This window comes from Pleurodeles waltl, chromosome 9, assembly GCF_031143425.1.
Source record: "Pleurodeles waltl isolate 20211129_DDA chromosome 9, aPleWal1.hap1.20221129, whole genome shotgun sequence".
Taxonomy (NCBI): Eukaryota; Metazoa; Chordata; class Amphibia; order Caudata; family Salamandridae; genus Pleurodeles; species Pleurodeles waltl.
In genome coordinates, this window is record NC_090448.1 from 326,875,336 (window position 1) to 326,886,879 (window position 11,544).

Consider the following 11,544-nt stretch of genomic DNA (forward strand, 5'->3'; position numbering starts at 1 on the left):
AGGTCAGTATCGAAGGAGTTTCATCCAGGTTAAGACTGGAGTAAACACACGGTGCACCTGACAAGGAAGAAAGATTTTAGAACAACGCGCCCCCGCGCAACAGAAATAATTACTTGCTAGTGAGCAATGTTGTGAATAGAATCTGCTGAAAATCTATGTATTTTATTTAGAAACACATGCATTTTGCGTACTATCGGGATCCGTGTTATACGAATTGTGTTAAAATACAAAAAATATCTAGATAATGCTGCAGAACGTGCGGCATACGTTGCTTCTAATGGTATAACATGCTGCATAATTTTTATTTCCTTTATGTAAAGTGCCGTCCTCTATTGGATAATAATGCCAGTGCTGTGCGTATTTGTGCTGTTTTTTTAATCTAGCAAAGTCAAAATTGGCTCAGAGATGTTGACATACCTAAAAGTAAAACAGGAAATGAGTCGCTTAAAAAAACAAAAAAAAAACACGTGTATATTATGTACTTTCATATTCAATTTGACCATGGTCCTGCAATTGTAAAGAAATCAGCTGATGAAGGCAAATTTGTTTTTTTCCATAGGAAAGTCCCTCTTCCTGCATTGCTACCACCACTTTTTGTCCATTGCTATTTGCAGCCTGCGTGAAAAGGTGCATGCACCCTTTCACTGCCGGTCACTACAAGTCACTGTAAGTCAACCCTATGGTAGGCCCTTGCAGCCTTAAGGGCAGGGTGCAGGTGTATGTGTGTATGGGCAACCCTGCAGGAGCAGAGGTGCCCCTACAAACTTCAGTTCCAATTCCTTGGACTTCGTTAATGCAGGGAGGCCATTTTAGGTACTGGCCATAGGTCACTACCTGTGATCAAGCTACATAATGGTAACTCCAAACCTAGGCATGTTTGGTATCAAACTTGTCGGAATCATAACCCAATGCTGATGCCAGAATTGGTGGCATGATTCCATGCACTCTGTGGGCTCCTTAGAAGACCCCTCAGTATTGCTCCTACTAGTCTTTAAGGGTCTGCAAGCAACCCACGCTGCTGCAGCCTCTCAGACAGGATTCTGCCCTCCTGCTACTTGACCAACTCAAACAGGGGAAGGCACAACAAAGGATTTACTGTGGGAGAGGGGGGCAATCTCCTCTCCTTTGGACACAGGTGTTACAAGGCTGGGGAGGGATATCCTCCCCACGGCACAGTGTTTTTTTTTTTTTTTTTTAAGGTCTCATTTTGTGCCCTCCTTGCATAATCCAGTTTGCACCAGTCCAGGAACCCCAGGTCTCTCATCTGGTGCAAAACTGCACTAAGGAAAGGGGAATGACCTTTCCCCTGTACATCACCACCCTAGTCGTGGTGCCCAGAGCTCCTCCAGGAGGCCACATGACACTGTCCATCTTGTTTTCAAGATAGCAGAGGCCCCTGGGAGCATAAGACTGGTCAGGTTAGGCAGATGACATCAGTGAACCTCTCTGGTAGGTGGTCATCTTGCAAAGCCTCCAAGCCCCTATTTGGGCTCTTAAGGGACTCCCGTGCTTGTGGGTCCCTAGAATCGGTGTGCAAGACTCCACCAGGACTCCTCTGCAACAACCTCTTCTGCTCCTGGCCACCGGAACTGTTGCTGGACTTCACAGCAATGACATAAGACTGCAACACAGAGAAAACTTCTCCTTACAACATTGTTTTCGTGGCTCCTGTCATCAACTTGCAACATTTCCATGGCTGTGCATCCTCTGGGGTCAGCAAGACTTCGGCTGCATAAAAGAAGCAAGAAGGAATCTCCCTTGGAGTGAAGGGGTCACTCTCTTGCATCTGTGGGGACCTAAGGCAACAACGTCCAGCTGCTGGGATCTGCTGTCCTCTGGACCTGTGAAGATTCTCCAACACAGGTGGTGGTTCTGAGGGGTCCTCTGGATCTTCTCTGCCTTCTGTCCAACTTGGGAGACAGTGAGCCCATGCCACTTCCTCCAAGACAGAACTCCTGTGCATCGCAACTGTTGCAGCAACCTAGGCTTGTTGACTCTTGCTCCGCGAGAACTTCAGGCTCCAAGTAGCTCCATTCCCCAGCACTGTACCTCTGCATGGATAGTCTCCTCTCTGCTGCTCCAGCGACATGAGACTCCTCGACAGGTGTGCTGCCTGGGCCTCACTTAGACTTATTGTGCCTACTGCCACTGGGTTGCTTGTGGAGGCTCCGACTGCTTCTGCTGGCTCTCCTGTCTCCTGAGGATCAGCCCGGACTCCCCGAGAAGGATCAAGTCCCCAGGATCTTGCTGGTCCTCTTCAGCTCTACAAACCTCCAACACCTCCAGTTGCCTTTGCTTGTTGGTGGTCCTCCTGACCACTGACCGGTCTACAATCCGGAATGGCACAGCTCATAAGTGACTTCAGGGAGTTCATTGCAGCTCCTGGACTCCGCAGCTGGACTCCACCTACCACCGTTGACCCGGATCTTCACCCCCAAAAGGGTGGGCATTGCCTCCTGCTCCACCTGGACACTCCTGCGTGAACCACGCTCTGTCCCCTTCTTTTGCAGGTCCTCTTCATCCAGAATCTACTGTACTGTCCTGCTTTTGCAATGTTCCATTTATGAGTCCTCATGTTAGCCTATAGGAGGACCAGGTAAATTACCTCTGCTCACTTGGTCGCTGGGGGTCTTCTAGATGCTCACCTCTTGGGGTTCCACTCTCTGCCAGCCCTGGACTACTCCATATCCTCTGCTGGGGGAAACATTCCACTTTTTTAGTATATGGTTTGCCCCCCCCCAATTTGGCCCTTGCTATTTTATGCTATTTTTTAATACTTACCTGTGTATATGTTGTGCGTACTTACCTATAGAAGGGGGATTGCCTATAGTAATCTAGTTTGGTGTTCCTGTAATAAAGTACCTTTATTTTTGCAACACTGTGTGGTTCCTTTCATGTGTGATAAGTTACTGTGTGACTACTGACTGAGTGCTTCACACTCCTCCTAGATAAGTCTTGGTTGCTCACCACAGCTACCACTAGAGAACCCTGGCTACCTAGACACTCTAACACTATCTAATAAGGGTTGCCTGGACCCAATTTAAGGTGTAACACCATAGGTGTGCACCACACACTGGCCCAGCCTCCTACATTGTCTCAACAGAAAGTGTTTTTCCCAGACTTGTACATTCTCATTGTTATTTGGTACACATATTTTCATGCTATTATAAATTCCTTCAGCTACATACGGGCACCAGAATTGGCAGTAGCATAAACCTGTGGACAATGAAACCAACGTAATTTGATGGACTTTGGGAATGGAGTCTGCATAAAGACGGAGGGGGTTATTCACAAACATAACTTCCATTTGTGAGTAATTTACATATGTTATTTACTCAAACTTTACAGTAACTTTACTACTTTTGGCTATTTACTGAATCAGAGAATAAATATACTGAAAACTGTGGACTTAAACTTGTCTAACCCTTGGAGAAGGAGGTGGAGCTATATTCACCTTTCTAAGTTACTACTGCAAAAAACAGAAGCAGCAGTAAGTAGGTCCAGCTAGACACATTGCCAACCTCAGATTTAGCAATATACTCCCAAAGAAAATAATTGGGGTGGTGGTTTAAAATCTTATAGGAAATAATTAAATTACATTAACTTAAATAGTTAAAAATCTAAATACATATAATTTAAAGTTAACAAAACCAAACAATAAAATACAATATTATAAATATAAATTTGCAAATTAAACATTTATTAAAATTCAATTAAAAAATCTGTATTCAGCCAAGTGTATCATGAAAAGAGACTAAACAATACAAAGCATCATAATATAAGAATTAAATAGCACACAATTAGAAACATAAGGTTGTCCACCTCATAACTATTCCAAGTTAGCATAAAGAACCTTAACATTACAGACAATTAGCAACACTCATAAAATGCACAGTGCATGATAAACTATAAAATACATTGTTAAGACAAACAACTAAAATACCTAAACACCCAAACAGTACAATGGGCATTAAATTCAAATACAGGGCAGCGAGACAAACATATTAACGACCCACTCCATAGTTCTCCTCACGCATACCACAGCTACAAGAAAAGAGCACACTTTAAAACAGATACCGGTGTGTTCAATCATTGTAGATGAAATAGGGTCTCTCTACATCTACAGTGTCCCAATGAATTTAAAAGAGGTTTGAGAAAGAGTCTGTGTGGGTGGCTATAAGAATCACAAAAAAACATATAGAGTAAAAGTAACTGTGTAGAGGCCCCCTCACAGCAGCAGATCAAAGCTGGTGCTCCCAAAAGACCCAGTTGACACCCAGGACTCAAGAGCCACCATACCAGCTCTGAGACTAAAAGAAGGGACCTCTCCCAGTCTGTAATTTCCAATGAAAAGTACAAAGCAGACTCCATGTTAGCAAAATACCTATAAAAAACCAACACAGTATTTTTTGCCAACTCGGATTATAACCTTCTTTTCTCACAGAAATCCCAAAAGAGGCGATTTACCCAGAGTTTGTCGTCGTCTTTAATACTCTCAGCATGCGTAAATAGGGCAATTAACCCCCAACAACTAAAATGTTCTAGAGATATAGCTCAGCCAGGGGATAGCATACCCTCTCTCAAGACTTAAACAGTCCATAACACCGTTTCTCCACAGCTGCGCTTGGGGACTGGCCCAGATACTAATCCAGAGCAATAAAGGAGTCAATTGTACCCTATCTTCAATATAATGGTGGTTTAACTCCATGTTAATAATATTGCTGGAGGATGTTGAGGGTACCTGTAATAGCCTCCAGCATATGCAGGTTTCCTCACGCTGTAGAGAAGAGCTATTATGGTATCCCCAGATCCCGGCCACGTAAGTGGGGGCTGGACTTTTTCCAAAGGTGCTATTGTCCCTTTCCCATTGACTCTAGGGAGACTAAAACTGCTCCAGATGACCCATACAGTTTAAGACACAAGCTGGTTAGTTGGGACAGTGAGGAGCCTGAGGGGTAAAATGACGCCTAAGTAGCTACTTTTTTTTTTTTTTTTTACACTACATAGAGTTGGCCCTGGATAATAAGCCTTTCGGTGGCAATGCTTCCTGGACCACAAGCCATAATCTGTGATTTACCAAAATTTGTGGCCATTAAAATATAATCAAATTACTTTTAATTAATTTCATGCATCACATTTAATAATTATTAATGCACAAAAAACATACATTTTAGGTGGAAATTTGTTTTAATTTAAATTTCAAAATGTATTTTAATATATTTAAAGATTTAATTCAAAAAGAATAGTGCTGTAGCATTTTTAGTTTGTTCTAAATTAAAAAATATATATGAAATTAATTCACATTAATATTTAACATAGAAAAATATTTTACTAATGTATTATAAAGTTTAAAACATGCGTTTACCTTACCATATACTTTACTAGACAGTTCCACCCTGACTGAGATCTTCCTGTGCTAAAGTATAAAGAAAAATTAAAACCTTGAATTAAAAAATAACAAAACCTATTTTAAGTTACATATTAATGTAAATTATTGTATATGTATTTAAAATGGAGAACATAACATGCCACAACACTACTACCTTTATTTTAATATTTAATTTCAATATATATTAAATAAAATATGTTTCTGAAGTTTAAATTTAAAAAAATAAAATTCCCACATAAGGTAAATAAATCACATTTTTATTTTAATATGCATTAATAATGATGAAGAGATGAACAGAATAAATTAAAATTAACTTAATTATATTTGCATGTTAGTTACTTTGATGTACTCATTCAAAAAGATTAAAGTATTTTATAATTAAATAATACAAGTTTTATTTTTAGGTATTTATTTAAAGATAACTTATATTTTAAATAGTTTATTTAAAATGTATTTTCAAAAGGATTTTTAAGTTTTAAGGACAATTATTTTCCAGTGGTTGGCCGTGTCTGATGCTGGACTTACTTCAACTCTGAGCTGGAGTAATATACTACTGTTTGGGTCATTTTGGCTGTAGTAAATTTAAAAGTGCAGTTTGTGAATAGCAATGGGATTACCGTTTTTTGGGTGGGTGCATGGACTTATCTAAACCAGTATTGAACCCTTTCTAATTCCCTCCTTACTCCTCCATAAACCTCTCCTGTTTAGTAGTATGTATGCCTCTTTTCCCAGCCACCCTCTGGTCCCTCCCACATTTACTAATAAATAGCAAACATACATTTGAGCACGTTTCCATGAAGAAGATGGGAGAGGTGGAAATGTATTCTGAGTTTGGAAACAGCATTTTTTAGTACTTAAATATTAGGAAATAATTGGTATAAAGAGTTAATTCCACATAGTACATAGAAGGGACATAAAGCAAACGGTTAGCCAAAATTCAGATAAATCCCTTCAGGGTAGCAATTAACTGGTTGAGGCAGTATCTTTTTTACAACTTTTTCCTTTTCTAGAGTCGGGCTCAAACCTGAAGCCTGGGACTTCTCATGGTCCTGTTGGGACCTCAAGCCCATAATGAGCTGAGCTTTCAAGTGGCTTCTACCTGCCTCCTTCGCTCTATACAGGATGTGGCTCTACAGCCAGAGCTGCAGACTCTGGACCAGGGGAACGAGGTTCAAGTTTCTGCGTCTCTTCAGTATCCTATGATTCTGGACACATTACAATCTTCCCCTGCCCATAAAAACAAGTGCAACCTTGTGTACTGTAACTGGTGCTCATGTAAAGTGTTCATATACCTTTGGGTCCAGTCCCTCTGTATAAAAAACATTTAGTAGCTGATTTGTACAAAGTGAAGCCAGAAAACCTGGTTAAATCACGGTTTCACCACTTAAGTTGTGTAATCTTAGGCAAATAGTCTATTTCACCAAAAATCCTTTTCAGGTCGAATCCTACCAGTCGGTGCAGCTAAGTGGTTTGCTAATAACTTCTTGAAGACATTATGAAAGGTTCCCTGGTAATGCAGTCCACCCACTGCTTATCATTGGCTTTGTGGTTTGTATGTCACGTTGGCTTGCTTTCTATTTTCTGGCTTTCTTTTAGGCTGCTCAGCTTATCCCTCATGTGAAGCATAGCCTATTTACTCTATTCTTCCATGAGTGCTTGCTTTCTGTAAACAGGTTTTTAAATCTTGTCCCTATCTTGTTGCATTTGCTGTACATTCAAAGACGGAGGTCAAATGTCAGCTTCTGTCTTTTCTCTTGCACAGAACAATATTTAAATGTCTGTAAATGAACACTGCAGATATTTCAGAATTTATCAGAATTAAGTTATCACAAACAAAGCATATTCTTTGTTATTGCAAAGTGTGGTGGAAACAAATATTTTAAAACAATCAAAACAAATCAATACACTAGATGATGACATTTCCACACATTATTGTTTGTGAGCTGCAGGGATGTGGAATTCCTATTGCCTGAGGACCAGGACACATTATGGGTTCAAGGGCAACAAGTTTTCATGTTTATTTTGTCCTTGGGACAAGCAAGTCCAATCCCTTGCAGCACAAACCCTTTGGCTGCCAGTATACAGAGAAGGGAACGGTCTGCAGATGAGGTAATGTGTGTCAATATGCTAATGCTGTTCGAACTTGTATTTATGGTTTATTAATGAAAAGTTTTCATAATAAGGTGGGGGCTGTAAATTGACATTTTAAGGTCGCACTGCACTAGTGACAGTGGCTCCAGTTAAAAAAAATAAAAAGTGTACACACGTCTGAAAAGGTTAACAATATGAGGCTAAGTATAATGCTCCCAGAATGCTGTCTAATTAGATGCAAATGTTTGCAGAGGCGTGTAAGCAAGAGGGATGATTCTTTTTTTTCCAAAATAAAATGTTGAGAAGAAAAATGCAAGAAAGGAAAAAAACGTTTTGCTACTATAAAATTTTAGGTGCTATTTCTTAGAAGCGTCATTTGGTAAAATGTGCTGATGCATGCTAGCATTTCCCCAAAATATTCCTAATGGAAAATCAGTGTAACCATTTTCAAAAAGATTAAGGTAAGCATGAAAATAAACAATCACTGGCAAAGCCAACTAATCTGACATTTGTTGAGAGTCTTTTGGTTTCGTCAACGCATCTTGTTTTGACATGGCTTTTGTAACACTTTATTGTTGTGGGAGCAGTAAGGCCCTCACCATTGTAACAAACACTGGCAAAAAGAAAAACATTTTTGGTCACAAAAAGCCCTTATTGCCACCAGTGGTGTAACAAAGGCCCTGCAGCCCCCTCCAGGGGGCTCCCCCAGCACAGCACCTGCCCTGAGTGAGTCTTGGGGCGGGGTGTGTATGTTCTTTGCAGGGGATGCATCCCAGTTTTGTTACGCCACTAATTGCCACAGTAGTTCCTGGCACTGAAGAAAACTACTTAGTGTGCCACTTTGTTCCTTGTGGAAGAGCAGAATGCGATCACTCACAGTAAAGCCAGCCGACAGACAGAGAGGAATAGAAGTTTAATAAAAACAAAATGGCTTTGTTAACACCAGACCTAATTAGGGACCCAGTTCTTAAATAGTCACGAAAGTGCACACATAGTATATGTCTTTGAACTAGCCACTTTCATGAATTCACAAGCACTTACAGAAGTAGACCAGGAAATCGTACTCCGTGAAAATAATTATGAACTGTATTTTAGCACGAGCAATTATACATGTGTAAATTTGCTCATGTAAAATCTATTGAGGGTTTACAAGTTCACTTTCCCTCCAACAACTTTTTTCCCAACCTTGGAAGAACTAATACTTCTGCCGCTGTCAAGAGTAACTTTCCAACCTTTCTCATTATGGGAAAAGATTAGAGCAGAGCTGGTGAAAATCCTTAAAACATGCAAGTTTGCAGACTCAAAGGCATTGCAGCCATGGAACTATTTCTGACTGCTTTCACTAGCCAGAGTATGTACATCTGCAGAAAGGTGGCAAAATAAGGAAATAGCTATAGTAGGGATTGAAATTGCAAGTATTCAAGCCCTACTATAGTAGTAGCCCTGGCATAATCAGAGAGGCTATTATCAGAGCTCCTACATAATGAGATTGCTGCCATAATTTGTCATCGCACTACATGGCACCAAAGGGACAAGTAGATGTTTTTTTTTTTTTTTTTTTTTTTTAACATGACAAGTAGATTTGAGAGGCAACCTGTCCAAGGACAAGTAGATATTTTATTAAATTATAAACCCCTGGAGCTGTATACTTTTAATAATAAAACTATATCCCTGTGCAAATGTAATTGTCATTTCAGTTGAAAATGTGTTGTCTTTCATGGCAATACACTACCATACCATGCATACTCCACACTACGTCACTTCACAACACTCCACTCTATGACACGCCACTCCACTCCCTTTACAACACAACACTGACACCCCACTCACACTTTACCCCCACAACACTCTACTCCACGCCTCTCCACAACAATACTCTACAACACTATGCCACATTATGACAATCTATACAACTCCCTCTATTCCCCTCCATACACTCTAGCCTACATCTGTCCACTATACTTCACTGACACTACTCCCTCCACAACACTCCATGCCACGACTCCTCTTTACACCACACTACTACTCCACTGATGGCAACTCCCTCCACTCCACTCCACTCTATACTTTTCCATGATACTCCATGCCACAACACTCCACACCACTGTCCTCTAGGCCACTAACATTTAGTCAGGCTGAATAGAAGCCCAACTGGTATACAACATGACTAAACAAAATATGGTAAAGCCAATAGGTCTTGCATGGGTGAGACCTACTGGCTTTGTAAATACTTTTTCTTCATTATTCCGTATGATAGCACTTTCAAATATGAGTTGTATTAAAAAACACTACTGTTTTTGATTTCATAGACTAGAATGTTGCGATGTAATAATCTGGGCTGGGCACAGGGTTTATGACAACTGTCTTGCCTCTTAGTTCACTAATGGTTTATGTTTAAAAACTATGACTTTTAAAAAGTACTTCTCACTGCATTGATACAATGTGACATATTAATGTCAAAGCTTCCATATGTTAAAGAAATACATTTTTAAGAGACATAATCATATTTTACGTGATGTTTGTTATATGATTTACATAGCAAACATTTTCAGGGCTCGATCCTTAGCTCGGCTCTCCCTGTTAATTTATTGGGTCGCCCACCTCTAAGATTTACATTTCTTTGACCCCCAATTGCTCCTAATAGCATCTTAATCTCTTTCCCTCGGTTTGACTGTCCATCCTGGCCCTTTGCCCCCAAAATGTTATTCAGGTCGACCTGACCTGTATGTTTCCGAGAAGCGAACACTTATTGGGCGTGGCAGGAGGGCGTGGCTCTGTGACCTCCAGCTGTTCAACTACAGACGCCGGGTTCAAGCTGCACAACGGAGCACATATAACCGCAGCAAGGAGTCCGCAGCGGTAGCAGAGTCCTTATATCAAGGAAGCCCTGGCGAAATACGTGCAAGGACATCTGGCCCCGGGGGTTGCCAGTGCAAGCCGGGGATGAACACCCTCGTCTGACCGGTTTCACCTGAACCACGCAGCAGTACTGCTTCCCATCCCATAGAATCACACCCGTCACAATGTCGCCCTCAATGCTCCTCAGGACCTCTATAGCGAGCACACATCGCAATGACTAAGGCTCAGCCCCACCCCGGTCAATGCTTGCATCACATGGCTCTATGCCATTCACGTATACTGCCCCTGACAGTTAGCAGGTGGTCAGCTATTTGCATGCAAATGTCCCCGACAATCACTCCTTCGGCCGCTGAGGTAAAGTTCCTCACCTGGCAGTCAGTTTACGATGGGTACCGATCACAACAAACGACAGAGGAATGACCTCAAGTGGTGTCTGCAGTGGGACGGGAGCAGTCCTGAAGCTATATCCCTGCCAGGCACCCAGTAGAGTTCAACACTTTCCCTTTCATTTTATCTCTTCCTGGTTCCACCTTTTAAAGGCACAGTGCCCGATGAGGCACGCATGCCTTCATACTGCTCTTTCAGTATAGTTGTTTACTGTAATACTATGGTTGAATTCATTTCGTCGCTTTAGAGACGTTGTGCGGCGCCGGCGAATGGGACCCTGGCCCAAGACCTCTGCTTTCAAGGACACCATTTGTAGGGAATCTGAAGTGCCGGGGTGGGGGGTGGGTGTCACCCATTTAACACTGCCCTTTGTAACTGTCAAAATAAAATAGTTTATATAGAACATGCAATGCTGCATCCATTTGAAAATAAAAACAAAAACTTATGGATGGAATGCTTGAATTAAACTCAGCCGCTGGGTATCTCTGGGGGCTGTATTCCAGGCCATGGTTATTTTGCACACACCAAGCCACCTCGATTTTGGACCCAACCATGTGCAAATCGGTCTTGGCCCTGCTCTACAGGCCATCCTGAACTGCCAGGCCACAGTACTCCCTGATTAGAACACAAGCAACCCAGGACCAGTTTCAGACTCCACAACAACCAGGTATGATCTAGTACGAGGGACTGTGTGTGACACAACCCACATCTGGGCACACTAGACCCATTTATGGCAATACATTAAAGGGTCAAATTCATTGGTAACATTGGATTTATTGTACATATTTTACAACGATGGGGTGCAAACTTGCTGACAG

General features: G+C 41.4%; 1 protein-coding gene across 4 annotated transcripts in view; it reads right to left on the reverse strand.

The window, feature by feature from the left end:
* Positions 1-10,922, reverse strand: part of UBA7 (ubiquitin like modifier activating enzyme 7) — a 912,980-nt gene extending 902,058 nt beyond the window's left edge. The window contains exons 1-2 of one of the 4 annotated variants that reach the window (XM_069206847.1): positions 10,708-10,922; positions 5,371-5,416 (exon numbers count right to left, since the gene is read on the reverse strand). The gene's annotated coding sequence lies outside the window, so the exon portion shown is untranslated. The remainder of the gene's footprint in view (positions 1-5,370; positions 5,417-10,707) is intronic. The other 3 variants (XM_069206845.1, XM_069206846.1, XM_069206844.1) reach the window with 3 other exon arrangements.
* Between the last annotated feature and the right edge of the window lie 622 nt (positions 10,923-11,544).